General features: G+C 48.0%; 2 protein-coding genes across 4 annotated transcripts in view; one reads left to right on the forward strand and one right to left on the reverse strand.

Moving 5' to 3' along the window:
- The window catches only part of LOC119451019 (ras association domain-containing protein 8), an 86,931-nt gene extending 84,168 nt beyond the window's left edge, over nt 1-2,763 (reverse strand). For both annotated transcript variants that reach the window (XM_049666775.1, XM_037714455.2), the window contains exon 1: nt 2,637-2,763. The gene's annotated coding sequence lies outside the window, so the exon portion shown is untranslated. The remainder of the gene's footprint in view (nt 1-2,636) is intronic.
- Nucleotides 2,764-2,809: 46 nt separating this feature from the next.
- The window catches only part of LOC119451021 (RING finger protein 141-like), a 155,080-nt gene continuing 144,963 nt past the window's right edge, over nt 2,810-12,926 (forward strand). For both annotated transcript variants that reach the window (XM_037714456.2, XM_049666778.1), the window contains exon 1: nt 2,810-3,012. The gene's annotated coding sequence lies outside the window, so the exon portion shown is untranslated. The remainder of the gene's footprint in view (nt 3,013-12,926) is intronic.

Here is a 12,926-nt window from a genome sequence, read left to right on the forward strand (position 1 = left end):
TGGGCCTCTTTTGAAGTCGGAGAAGCACAGAGCAAAATTAGTTTTGAAGAAAGTCTCAGGAACATGGATCAAAATGAAAGGGCAGCTGTGCACAAGTATCCCTACTTGAAAAGTGTGGACACAGAATGGAGGAAGAGGTCAAGAAAGTTGGCAACCAAGTACAGCGTAATTGAAAGTGTAAATAGACAACTGGGGGTCATCAAAAAGAAAGAGACAGCAAATTGGACGCAAAGAATGGAAACAAGAAGGACCATGGAGGTTTACAAGAATGAGAAGAAAGAAATTAGAAGGGAAAATGTGTACAATAACACAAAGGGCAGTGCCTTGTTATTTGAGGCTCGAGCTGATTGCCCAAGGACAAAAACATATCGGAGCAAATACTCGCAACTAGATGAGGCATGTGTATGCTGCAGCAGAAATCAGGAGACCCTCGGCACATCCAAATGGAATGCGAAGGGATTCACCCAGTGAGATCCACAGGTAACTTACACCATCCAGAAGCTCTTGGGTTTAAAGTTGACGGAAGCATCAACCTGTCAGCAGTTGAGGTTAGCAAGAGACATTTAGCGTATTGGTGGGAACAAAAACAGACAAGAGATTGATAAGAACGGATCCGTTACAGACATAAGTAGCGCTACATAGTAGATAGAGAAGTTTTGAGGAAGAGAAAAAACGATTAAGGAGATGTATACAAATATGACAGAATGAAAAGCATGTATAGCACACCCGATTAACTCAAGCAAGCTATTTGTCACAGCCCCGTTTCAACGGCGATGCCAAAACATATGTAGCCCACATGACCAATTGCGAGCATCAGTCCGTCGGCCAGCATGTCCCGGGATTGTGCAGTTATCCCAAATGACCCGCGAAGCTTCATTATAAGGCGAGCGTATTTGAGGGTTGCAATGTGGGTTTGTTGTTAATACACCTTGGAGGGCTATATGTTTTACACCAGTGCCTTTATCCGCTGAAAGCTACTTTCCGAAGTGCCTATACAACGAAAGATAGTTTCTTGATGTTAAATTTACCTTCAGTGACGACCTAACATGCTGGTGCTACAGTCCTAGGCCAAATAAACCGTTGTCATATCATTCAGCCCATTCTAAATTGGTAAAAAAGAGGAATTGTGAAAATGTGTTTCACTAACGCACTTAATAAATCGTGTCATCATTGCACCGACGAAGCGTTCAGACAAAAGGCCATGCGCCTACATGGTGCAGATTATCCCAGTAAAGTTCTGGTATCAGTTGCAGAGGGAATGCTAAGGCAAGTGCAGCAGTCTGGTACATCTGAACGTGTGCAAGAAAACAGTAAGCGAGAGAGAGAAAAAGTCCAACAGTTATACCCTATATCCACCGGTTACCACATAACCTAAAGAAAATTGCATGCCAAGGTAACACTGATGTGGTTTTTTCAGCACCTAACAAACTAATCAGCTTGCGCAGGAAAACAAGACCAGAGAAGAAAGCGCTCCTAGCTGCTAAGTAACACACAGGAAAAAGTTGATTGCAAGACTTCGATTATATATTGCATACCCATATGGTGCGGAAAGTATTACGTCAGGCAGACACATTAATGATAGGTTGCGAGGACATAAAAATAAGGTCGACAAAGTTGCATCAGATGGGTTTCTCTCTCCATTGTTAGCAACATCATTGCTCCCCTCTCTATGGTTCAACAACCATTACTGGTAGAATTAAGTGGGAACTTACTAGACTGATAATAGAAGCTAACAGATTGCTGCCTTGGGGGAATCCTGTATCGGTAAACCGTCACTGGCTCTCTCTGATAAAGAACTGAAAATTTTGTGCATGCCTTAGGATATCACTTAGCTGTTCACGTGGCTGTGACTCATGATGGCTGGTTGTATGTCTGGCTACAGACTTCTACAACACCAGTCAGAACATTGCCAAACATTGTTGGAAGTTAGCGCCGTGTGTGTCCCTGTGTGTCTTCTTTTGTCATGTCTTTAAATCGCGCTACCATGAACCCTCGAAGAGCGTATTCGATTCTCTCATTCATCAATGGTAACTTTCATTTTACTTCTATATGGCAAGAATTTCGACAAAAACACGCATTCACCAAATCTAGAGAGGAACCAAAAAAAGGGGAGAGAGAGAAGGAATCTTCGTTTATCGCATATATGACACGGCCGTCGACATTTTAAACACTTTCTCTCTGGCATCACCGTGACCTTGCAGTGCCTGTATTCACGTGACCCGCAAATTGCTTCGCTTGACCACAGTTGTGGCTTGACAACATGGACAAAAGTGATGCGCGGCCTCGATACGCCTGCAGCGGCATTCTGTCACTCGAGCGATACGGCAGCGACGCAACGAGCTCACTTCGCCACTGGAAACAGCTCCGACGCGGAATGCCGTTGCAGCAGGGGAGAGGGACGACCGAGTGAAACTACGATACCACGTGCTCGACGACTACGCGGGAACGACCGCGAACGAGCCTTGCCAACGGCTCGGCGCCTCTCTCGGAACGAAAAAGCGCTAACGGGCCTAGGCCTAATCCTTGGCTGACAGTTATGTCCGAGAATAGGCAGACAGTAGTGTGCGCGTGTGTGTGAGTCGAGCGCGCCTGGAGTTTGCCTGGCAAAGCGGCAGGCGAAACTTTCGTCGACTCACCGTCAAACATCATTCTTGCTGCACACTCCTCTTCCTGACATCGTCACGCCTAAAAAGTCACGCCGCAACAAATTCCGACCTTCTCGGTAGCAACTGGCAGAGGACGAGGAGGAGGAGGAGAAGGAGGGTGTTGTTTTCGTTTAGCTTCGCTCCCGGTCGTCGCCGTATGTTAGAATATTTTCTTTACGCAAAGCTAAGCCTGCCAAATAAGTATTATGTCTGCTTTTAAGCATTGCTAGCGCGAGCATTTTTTTTTTTTTCCGCGATGTATGTGTACAATTTGTTGTCGTCTACGGTGGATCGTCGTCGTCTGTGTCATGTGCCATCGGTAACTTCGATGTGCAAGCGGCCGTAGCGCAGCTTTTGGAGCGCAGTGGTGAGTGTGGACGTCGAGTGGTTGGTCAAATCCAGAACAACCCGTCGGGTTGGGGCGACGCATTTTCACGTCGGCGCCCGCATGGGAGTGAAGGCACAGCCGCTCCATCGTTGCGATTTGTCCGCAGTCTGTTCCCACTGGCTTTCCAGCAGGGACGGTGGTAGTTGGTGCTTCGGTGTGTATCAAAGCATGCATAGCACCATCGCTGCTTGCTGCCACTCTGGTGAAAGTCTACGCGAACGAGCTCTTTTAGCTAGTTTTGAGGCAACAAAACGAGATCCTAAACAAGTACTGTACGTCACCTTCCGCGTGGGTTGTGACTGTATTCCGCTATCAACTGTTTGTACTGAACCATTTCTGCCCGGCGATCTACGAGGTAATTGGATAGAGACGTTTCATCTAATCTTGTTCGACGATTATTTTCGCGACGTGGTACAATAACGGCAAGCCTCAGCCTGTGTTGGCATGCGCCTCGTTTCTCTTTGTTGGATCGTTCGATCGAGCCGGTTCCACCCACGAGCAACGTTTCCACACACCTCGGTTCTGTCGGCGTCGCACACAACAGCGTTAATAAAACAAAGGCGACACTTTATTTCCAACGAGACACATTGGCTTCCGGGTGAATGCAAGCACGATGCATGCTCACCCCTTTGTCGGCTCACTTGTGGACCGCCACTCCCTGAGCTTGGCATTGGCAGGACACCCACAGCGCATTCAGTCAATGATGTATTGGGATGTCCAGAGGCAATGACAACCTTCGAGCACAAGCCAGCCCTGCCAAGGCTTTGGTGCTGTACCCTCGGGGGTTCGAAGCACTGCTGCTGTCGTGATAACCCTGCACCTTGCTGCAAGTTCGTTTGGGTTTTCATATATGTTGCAGCATACTGAAAGAAAGATGCTGACCAAAAACGGGAAGTTAATCATTTTTGGATGTTGTGACTTCTGTCGGGAAGCCTCGTTCAAAAAAGATGCAGACCTGCACGAAACGGCAAGCTTAAGTTTGTTTTAGTACACAACCTGGGCATCTTGTGTTCACAGGCACCAGATTATCATTGCAGCAATTTTTCTGTGTCTGCATACCGTGCGATTTGAGATACAGCACGAAATACACTTTCCTTTCCTTTACAATTATGGAAAGTTTGCCTCAGTCAGTCTGGAAGCTGCCACATTTTCTGCTGGTGCATTGGAGGTGGCATTATTTTTCATGTAATTTGTGCATTTCAGGTGTTTTTCAACATTCTCATTTTCTCTTGCGTACAATGTCACACCTTGTGCAAAGTATTGTGTTGTAGGATAATTCAGCTGGTGAGGAAGATGAAAATGCTCAACTGGCTACAACAATAATTAAGAAATTGTTGTTTCTGAATTTTACAATTCAGGTAGAGGTGCTGGGTACTGAGCCTTAACCAGGCATGAAAGTTTGCAGTGGTTTGCATCACGAGTGAATTTCGAGCAGACCTTCATATATGTGCAGCTTCGTCGAGCTTCACAGCACTATACGCAAGCATTGCCGTGTAGCTTCACCATGGCAGAATTGGGGAAATCAAATTATTGCTCTTGTGGTGTGCAAGGTGAACGAAAGGATTTGTTGCCTGTCTACACGAAAGTTGGTCACACTGATTTGTCTGAGCTCCATGTGCAACATGTACAAGGGAATCTCACTGATACAATTCTGCATAATACGTTTTTCGGGATAGGTTTTTTTTTTTACCAGGTTGTTTTGGATAATACGATTTTCGGCTGATACGTTTTATTTTTCGGTTCCCGCAAAGATCGTATCATCCAGATTCCACTATACATCTGCGATGATAAAATATGCAAGAATGTCGGTGTTTGCAATGTGTACATTTTTAGTGCATGAGTCACTTATAGAAAACAGTATGTTCCCTGAACATTGCAGCTATTTAGCCTAGGAAGTGTGCCTGTAGGGGAGGTTATAATTTTTTTTTTCTGCTCGCAAAATTAAGATATCATAATGCTTTCTAAAAGCAAATTTCGCAGTGGTGTGCTGCGTGGGTGAATTAAGAAGGCAACACATTAAGAGAAATCAGAGGATATCTGCAGATTGGGATTTATAAAACAGTGTATTTTATGTTTTTACGAAGTGTTTTCATTGTAAAGTTAGGGGCTGCATGCGCCCAGCTGATTTCCTCGGTATTTTCTTCAGGCTTTTTGTTGAACCTTGATGTAACGTATAATTCAGCCCTCTACTTCCTTACATCAAAAATTTGTTACAACGAAATACTGCATTCATCTGTGCATGCACCCCAAAATTTTAGTCTCTCTAAAAAGGTCGCTGTTGTGTCCGAAACTTGGATCACACGACTTCCAACACTCATGAAATCACCAGCCATCTCAGCTGCAAGTTATTTCGAAAAAATGTGGCACGTGAGCTGAGCAATGTGCGGCTGGGCAAGAGGAGGAGGAGACGCGCGTTTGATCACCGGACGTGGAAAGACAGTGCGCATAAAGTTGCCATCCTTCTCGGCTCACCCTCACACGGTTTCATTTGGAACTGCATGCATACTAGATGTACGTGGGCCACTATAATTTTTATTGCACTTGGACTTTATAACGAACATCAGGGCGACGGCGAAAATTTGCCTGGGGTGTCAATATAGCTTCTATGGCAATAATACATAAAAGACAGATATTTTGGAAATTATCCGTGGATGGGTCGCAACTCCCGAACACGTGCCCAGCCACGGCCTCGCAGCACACGCACTGCTCTATCCCGTACATCACAGTGCATGATTGAGGCGTATCGGTCTCACAGCTTTTTGATTATTTCTACAGTAGTTAGTTGGCGAGGAGCTTGCCCACCTGCATGCTAGTGTCGTACCTGAATTTCAAAGGTACGTGGAACATAGGTAGGCAGAATAAATGCAATTCACTCAGACTATACTCGCCTTGGTTCACTCACACTCAATCTGAGTGAGGTTATTTGCGTATGATGTACTACAAACTTTGCTTTCTCGAATAATCAGTTGGAGAGAGCAACCTACATCCCGGTCAGTACATGTGCAATGCAGAGTGTGCCACAATTGCCATGCAGTGCTGCAGCTCGTTTCAATCACCCCTGATAGCTTTGAGTTCAACTGCGACTTATCACAATACCTAATTTGCTTGCCTAAGTCTTTGGTTAATACCAGTGTCACACTGCGAACTTTCGATTGGATGGGATCGAAAGTGGCCATGTGACACTGGTATAAGTTTTTCTCGGAACCCATTCGGTTACTCCAACGGGCCAATGGTTATCTGCTGCTTATGAAATTTCAAGCTGTGCACATGTCACGCGGACTCCACGCCAGACTGGTAGTACTGCATGTGTTTGTGCAGTTAGGTCTAGAATTACAGAATCCCCGTGTGGAAGCTCCTGCAGTTAGCGACTGTAGCATTGGAGCAAACATGTACATGGGAGAGTGTTACCTGTCGAGACTGGGAGCACCAAGGAAACTTGTGCAGTAAAGGCACGGGCAGTACGAGCCCATATGTTTTACAAAGTGAGGCTGAGGTGATGTGTCTAGACTTCACTATGAGGGGGGAGCCAAATCATACCTATTCTCAAGCCTCTTCTGGAGCTTTTCTACATCACTTAAGCTCAGCCTCTGCGCTTTCTGACATCACATTTATTACAGGTGATGTAAAACGTTCCATTGTGCAGTATCTACAACCTTTTTATCAAGGCATCCATCTATACGCTCAATACGCTCGCATATCTCCACGGTAGCGTCTCCAGGACCTCCTGCTGTCACAATTCATCACAGACATTATTTAAATGAACTCAAAAAGTGAACTTATTCATCAACATTTGCTAAAATCGTCTTTTTAGCAAAGTGCTCATGCATAAATCTGGTATGCCATGACAGAACACTTGATCATTTCTCACAGACTTTGGTACGTGATTGTTTTCAGGTTGTTCACTATGTGATGTAGGAAGGATAAAACTGATGAGAAATCCCAATAATCTCGGGCACATTGGGAAAAATATGGCCGAAGTGTGATTTTAGGCTTCACTGTCCTCCCTTATGGGGCAAATAGTAATGGTTGCTAAGGACGCTAGTTGCTCTTTTTGACCCAACCAAGGCCAACAGGCTCAGCTCTCAGTGAGAAGGGACAGGTAAACAGGATGACTTGCCCCCTAAGTTGGAGGTTGCGCTCCAAGCTGTCGGGATACGCGACTCTCACGCGTCCCCTGATGTTGTTTTCTCCGCATAGCTCGCGTCTCCTGTAATCCGGCTTCTTCGTGTGGCCAAGTGCCGGCGGCGGTCGTAGTGGTTGCGGTGCATTGCGAGAAATGGCGCGAGTGTCGCGATGCTACGCCACCGAACGGCGGGGTGACTTATGAGCAAAAGGCCGAAGGCGCTTGCTATTCGGGTTAGGGTCGGTGAGCGATGCGAACGTCCCGCGCGTGTGCCGCTCCACGCTTCGCGAGACCATCTCGCGTGGCTAGAAGCAGGGCACTGGTATGCACGAACATTAATCGTTCGAAAGCGCCACTGTTTGCGTGACCGTACACGTGAACGACTAGGCGATGGTGTCATAGCATGGGGCGAACATATTCGCTCCGGTCGCGGTGAGTCGGACTTCCTTGATTTGTTGCGTGCCCATGTGAATGTTCTATGGGTAGCACTTCGGCTAGCGTGCATTAGTGTATGAAAGGCGCAATAAAAGCCCTTTTGATTGTTTACACTACTGTGTTGTCGTTCCTTTGTCCCAAGAGCCCAAGTGAGACCCCACAAAGCAGACTTCAGCTTAACATACTGTTTGCTTCCACAGCTCTGGTGGGGGGGAGCTATTCTGCAAGTGTACACTAAGTGGACTGTACCATTTCAGCACTCGCTGAATGAATAGAGCCTGAGAGCCTGCGGTGACGATTGGTGTCTGCTCTACCAGCTTAGAGTCCTACCCAATCGGTGTGTGCCGAGAAGGACAGTCCACTTAGTGAATCCCTCCCTGGAGTGATCTTTGTGCTGGCAGGGTGCAAAAATTACACTTTCTCTCCTTTCATGGAAAAACACATTTCACAAATTGTATTTGTATTGCCTCTGGTCCATGAATTTTCAATTCATGCATACATTAATTAATTCACCACCTTCTCTTGTCGAGGAGGTAGCGGAATCCTATCACGACTGGTAGGCGGACGTCTGGCAACATAAGGTGCTGGGCTGGAGCACACAGAATTCCCTCACTCCCCCCTGGCCTCTCCCCTTTCTTAAAAAGGGAAATAAAAGTTTATTCATTCATTCATGCATCATAGTGAGTTTTGCGGTCTTTTTGACTGGCGTCTGTGTTGAGGCGGGCGCGTTGGCGACACCGGGCAATGCGCGAAACGAATTGATGTGGACAAGGGCATGGGGACACCAAAGAAGAAATGACGAGGATAGTGATTGCGTGATGACCACACACAAGGAAAAAGGTCGAGTACCCCGTAGTGTCTTGGACGGCCGCGTTGTATGCGAAAGTGATGAATGGGAGAATGGGACATCACAATTGGTGTGGTCAGGGTTGATGTACATTGATATTATGTTGGACAGCATGCGATGAAAGCGCTCTGTGAGGCCATTAGTTTGAGGGTGGTTGCTGGAAGTTGTTTTATGGATGGTATTGGATGCACGGAGGACATCGTTGAGAAGTTTAGACGGAAAGGTCCTGCCGTGGTCACTCAAAAGAGCCCATGGGGCTCCGTGCTGTAAAAACATGGCTTCCAAGAAAAAGGCTGCAACCTCCGCTGTGGATCCCAAAGATAGTGCGGCTGTTTCAGCGTACCGTGTCAATTGGTCTACAGTTGTGACGATCCATCGTTTACCGCCAGCTGATAAGGGTAGCGGTCCATACAGGTCGATACCAACGACTCCGAAAGGAGCTTCAGGACGCGAGACAGGTTGGAGCAGTCCAGCCGGAGGTGAGGTCAGTCGTTTGTGGTGTTGGCAGAGCAAACAGGAAGCCACTATTTCGCTACGCTGGTTGCAAGTCCAGGCCAAGAGAAGCAGCTCTGGATTCACTCATAGGTTTTATGGAAACCAAAGTGACCGGCAGTGGGATTGTCGTGAAAGGTCTCCAGTATCTGGGCCCGAAGAGATCGGGTAATGACAGGAACCCAACGGTGTCCTTCGGGATGAAACACGTACCGGTATAGCACAGAATTTTCGATCTTCAACTGCCGACGGAGTCGAGCGTTGGGTGTGCGAGAGGATCCCGAATACGTTCCATAACGGAGTGGCAGTAGGAGTCACTACATTGGCAAGTTGCAAACGTATGAGAATGGCTGGGTGGGAGCCGGTCGAGAGGTGCGAGTGAAGGAAATGCAGGAGACACGGCCGGCGGGTTGCTCATGGAAGGTGGTAAGCAGGCAGTGTTTGAAGACGTTGGTTGGGGACAACGAGAGAGAGCATCGGTATCCTCATCCTGGTGTTTCTTTCCAGACTTGTAGGTGATGTCGAAGTCGTATTCTTGTAAACGAAATATCGAATGGCTGAGAGTCCCGTTAAATTCTTTAGTGTCACCAACCAGCACAAGGCGTGGTGATCAGTAACGGCCGTAAAGTGGCAGCTTTTCAGATAAGGACAAAATTTTCGGACGGACCAAACAACGGCGAGACACTCTTGCTCGGTAATCATACAATTTTTCTCTGCAGCTGTTGGCGTGCGACTTGCGTATGCGACCAAAAGTTCTTCGGAATTTTGCTGACATTGCAGAAGAACAGTGCCAATACCGTGGCGGCTGGTGTCAGTATGTAGAAGAGTGGGTGCAGTGTTGTCGAAATGACAAAGCACAGGTTCGGACGTGAGGGCACGCTTGAAGGCGTCAAAACTCAAAAGCAGTTTGGCATTCGTCCGACCATACGTAGGGAGCTCCAAAAGGAAGAAGTTGATGGAGTGGCGCCGCAATGGTGGCAAAGTTACGTATGAAGCGCCGGAAATATGAAGCTAGGCCAAGGAAGCTACGCAAGTCCTTGGCGCGTTGAGGCATGGGGAAGCGGAGGACAGCGGTAATCTTATCGGGGTCAGGTCGAATGCCCTCCTGGCTGACAAGGTGTCCAAGTAATTTAATGGTTTTGCTGGCGAAGTGGCACTTTTTTGTATTCAGCTGAAGGCCAGCTTTGTTGAGGCGCTGCAAATGCTGATGGAAGGTCGACAAAAATATGGCAATGTCGTCAAGGTAGCATAAGCAAGTCTTCTACTTTAGGCCCCATAGTACGGTGTCAATCATCCGCTCAAATGTGGCGGGAGCATTACACAGGCCGAAAGGCATTACGTTAAATTCGTAAAGTTCATCGGGTGTGGCAAGGGCAGTTTTTTCCTTGTCTGCTTCATGCATGGGGATCTGCCAGTATCAGGAGCGTAGATAAAGGCTGGTGAAATACTCCGCGCCTTGTAATGAATCTAACGCATCATCGATTCGGGGCAGTGGGTATACATCTTTGCGGGTTATTTTGTTCAAGGCACGGTAGTCTACGCAAAATCGCACTGAGCCGTCTTTCTTACGCACCAAAACGACAGGTGATGACTAAGGGCTGGAGGAAGGGCAGATTATGCTTCGTTTCAGCATGTCGGCAACGTAGGTATCCGTGATCCGGCGTTCGGCGGAAGAAACGTGATATGGCTGCCGGCGCACAATGAAAGTTCCATCTGTTTGTATGCAATGAGCCGTTGCAGAAGTCTGTCCCAGAAGAAGAGAGTGCATGTCGAATAAGTCTTCATGCTTGGATAACAACGCTAGTAACTCCTCCATCTGCTGTGGCGTTAGGTCGGTGCTGATTGCACTGCTGAGAACAGAAGCAGGGACCGCATCTATAGCTGTGTGTGGTTGTGAAACAGCTGTAGTCAAGGAAAGCACAAAGACAGGCTGAGTGTCCAAGACGCAAATGACAACAGCGCCTCTTGGAAGCAGTACTGGCTCAGTGGTTGTGTTGAGTACAGCCAAAGTGGCCGTGCCTTTGGTGAGGCGAGTGCCAGAGCAATCCCTTTGGATAGGCAACGGGCTGACGGTACAACTAAAACGTCACCATCGGTGATGTCAGAGTTAACTACAAGAAGTGGTTCGCGGTCAGGTGGCACCACACAATTGTCAGCAGATCATAAGCGAAGGCGCGGTTCGTACACGTCATCGGAATTGTCGGATCTCTGTCAAGTTAACGAGGCGTTGACGACACGAGATGAAAGCAGACGCCGAAGAGAGAAAGTCCCACCCTAGTATAAGCATGTGAGCACAGGAAGTCAACACTGCGAACTGCATATGCGGGTGTATTCCGTCAATCGAAACTCGAACGGTGCATTGCGCCGACGGCCAAATCACAACATTATTTGCACCACGTAGAAGAGCTCCATTGTAAGGTGTAGTAACTTTGCGTAGACGAGAGCACAAGTCAACGTGAATAATAGCCTTGGACTGACTGGACTGGAATAATAGCCCGGCGGCGCCCTGGACGGTAGTTGCGAGGCGCTTCAGGATGGAGAGGCGGAGAAAGTGAGCGTGGGGAAAGCAGGCGCTGGTAGGAACTTGGAGGAAGCAACAGGTCTTTCTCATAAACATCGTAGCCACGGCGTTAGTCCTGTTGTCGTCTTCGACAAAAACGCGGTATGTGCCCTCGAATACTGCAGTAATAACAAATGGGGCGAGGCGTAGGCCAGCTACTGTAAAATGCTGTGGCACACGTACGGGGTGCTAGAGTCGCCAGATGGTTAGGAGCAGGAGGCGCTATCAGAACAAATGCTGGTTGCAGAGCCGCAACCTGACCATACGAGGTCGATGGCGAAGGCAGGGGCACAGCTCGCAGTGCAGGTCATGGAGGACAGCTCCTCTTTGATGATGTTGCGCAGGCCAGGAACCGAAGGTTGAGGCTGAAGAACGGGAGGACTGAGCAGGCCATACGCTTGGAGCTCTTCGCGTATGAGAGTCCGAATCAGCATACGTAGGTCCGTATCTGAGGAAGGATGCGTGTCACAGGCAACAGGTTGTAAACGGATGGCCAGCAGCGCATCCAGGTGTTGGCAAGTCGCGATCACATCGTTAACGGTATTCGGATTCTTGATTGCCAGTGCATTGAACGCGACGTGGGCAATGCCCTTTAGGATGTGACAAACACGATCAGATTCCGTCATGGTGGCGTCAACACGGCGACAAAGGGCGAGGATGTCCTCGATGTAAGAGGTATATGTTTCCCCAGGAAGTTGCATGCGTCTATCAAGCTTTTTCTTGACCTCAGAGCGGACGTTTGGGGAACCGAAAATCTTCCGAAGCTGGTGTTTGAATGCTGCCCAGTCAGGCAAGGAGCTCTCATGGTTAAGAAACCAAGTCCTGGGCAACGTCAGTGAGGTAGAATGCGACGTTGCGAAGCTTGTGAAAATCATGCCACCGGTTACATGCAGTCATAATTGTCCAGCCAGTCAACGTCGTCACTACGAAGGCCAGCGAACATTGTCGATGGCGCTGCTGCGTGCTGACAGTCCATGAAGGAATGGCCGGTGGGGCAGAGACGGTGACGCCGGAGGCTCCTGGAGGATCTTGTGACATGGTGGCAGAAAGGCGGAGCAAGTGACGACCTGAATGAAGCTCCAGGGAAACTCGAAGTCGTAGAAAACCAAGGGATCGAGAGCAGCCGCCACCACTTGTGAGACAGCGGTTAAACCTCGACGGTTTATTTAGCAGGCGAATGACGCTGGCCATGAATGACAGCAAGAGAATGATGCTGGCCATGATGATGAATATATACAGATGAAGGAGTAATATAATGCTCACAATATACATTGTAAATTTTTTAGTCTCCAGTGCTTAATCCTTCATTCGCGTAGCAATATTCTTCTCTGCCTGAAGCCAACATTGTGTTCTCAAATACCTCGCGCACCCGGTATGTGGATCGTCTTACATGAGGCAACTCATAGGTGGGCATCTTTTGAGTTATGGAAACTGTT

This window comes from Dermacentor silvarum, chromosome 4 (genome assembly GCF_013339745.2).
Source record: "Dermacentor silvarum isolate Dsil-2018 chromosome 4, BIME_Dsil_1.4, whole genome shotgun sequence".
Lineage (NCBI taxonomy): Eukaryota > Metazoa > Arthropoda > Arachnida > Ixodida > Ixodidae > Dermacentor > Dermacentor silvarum.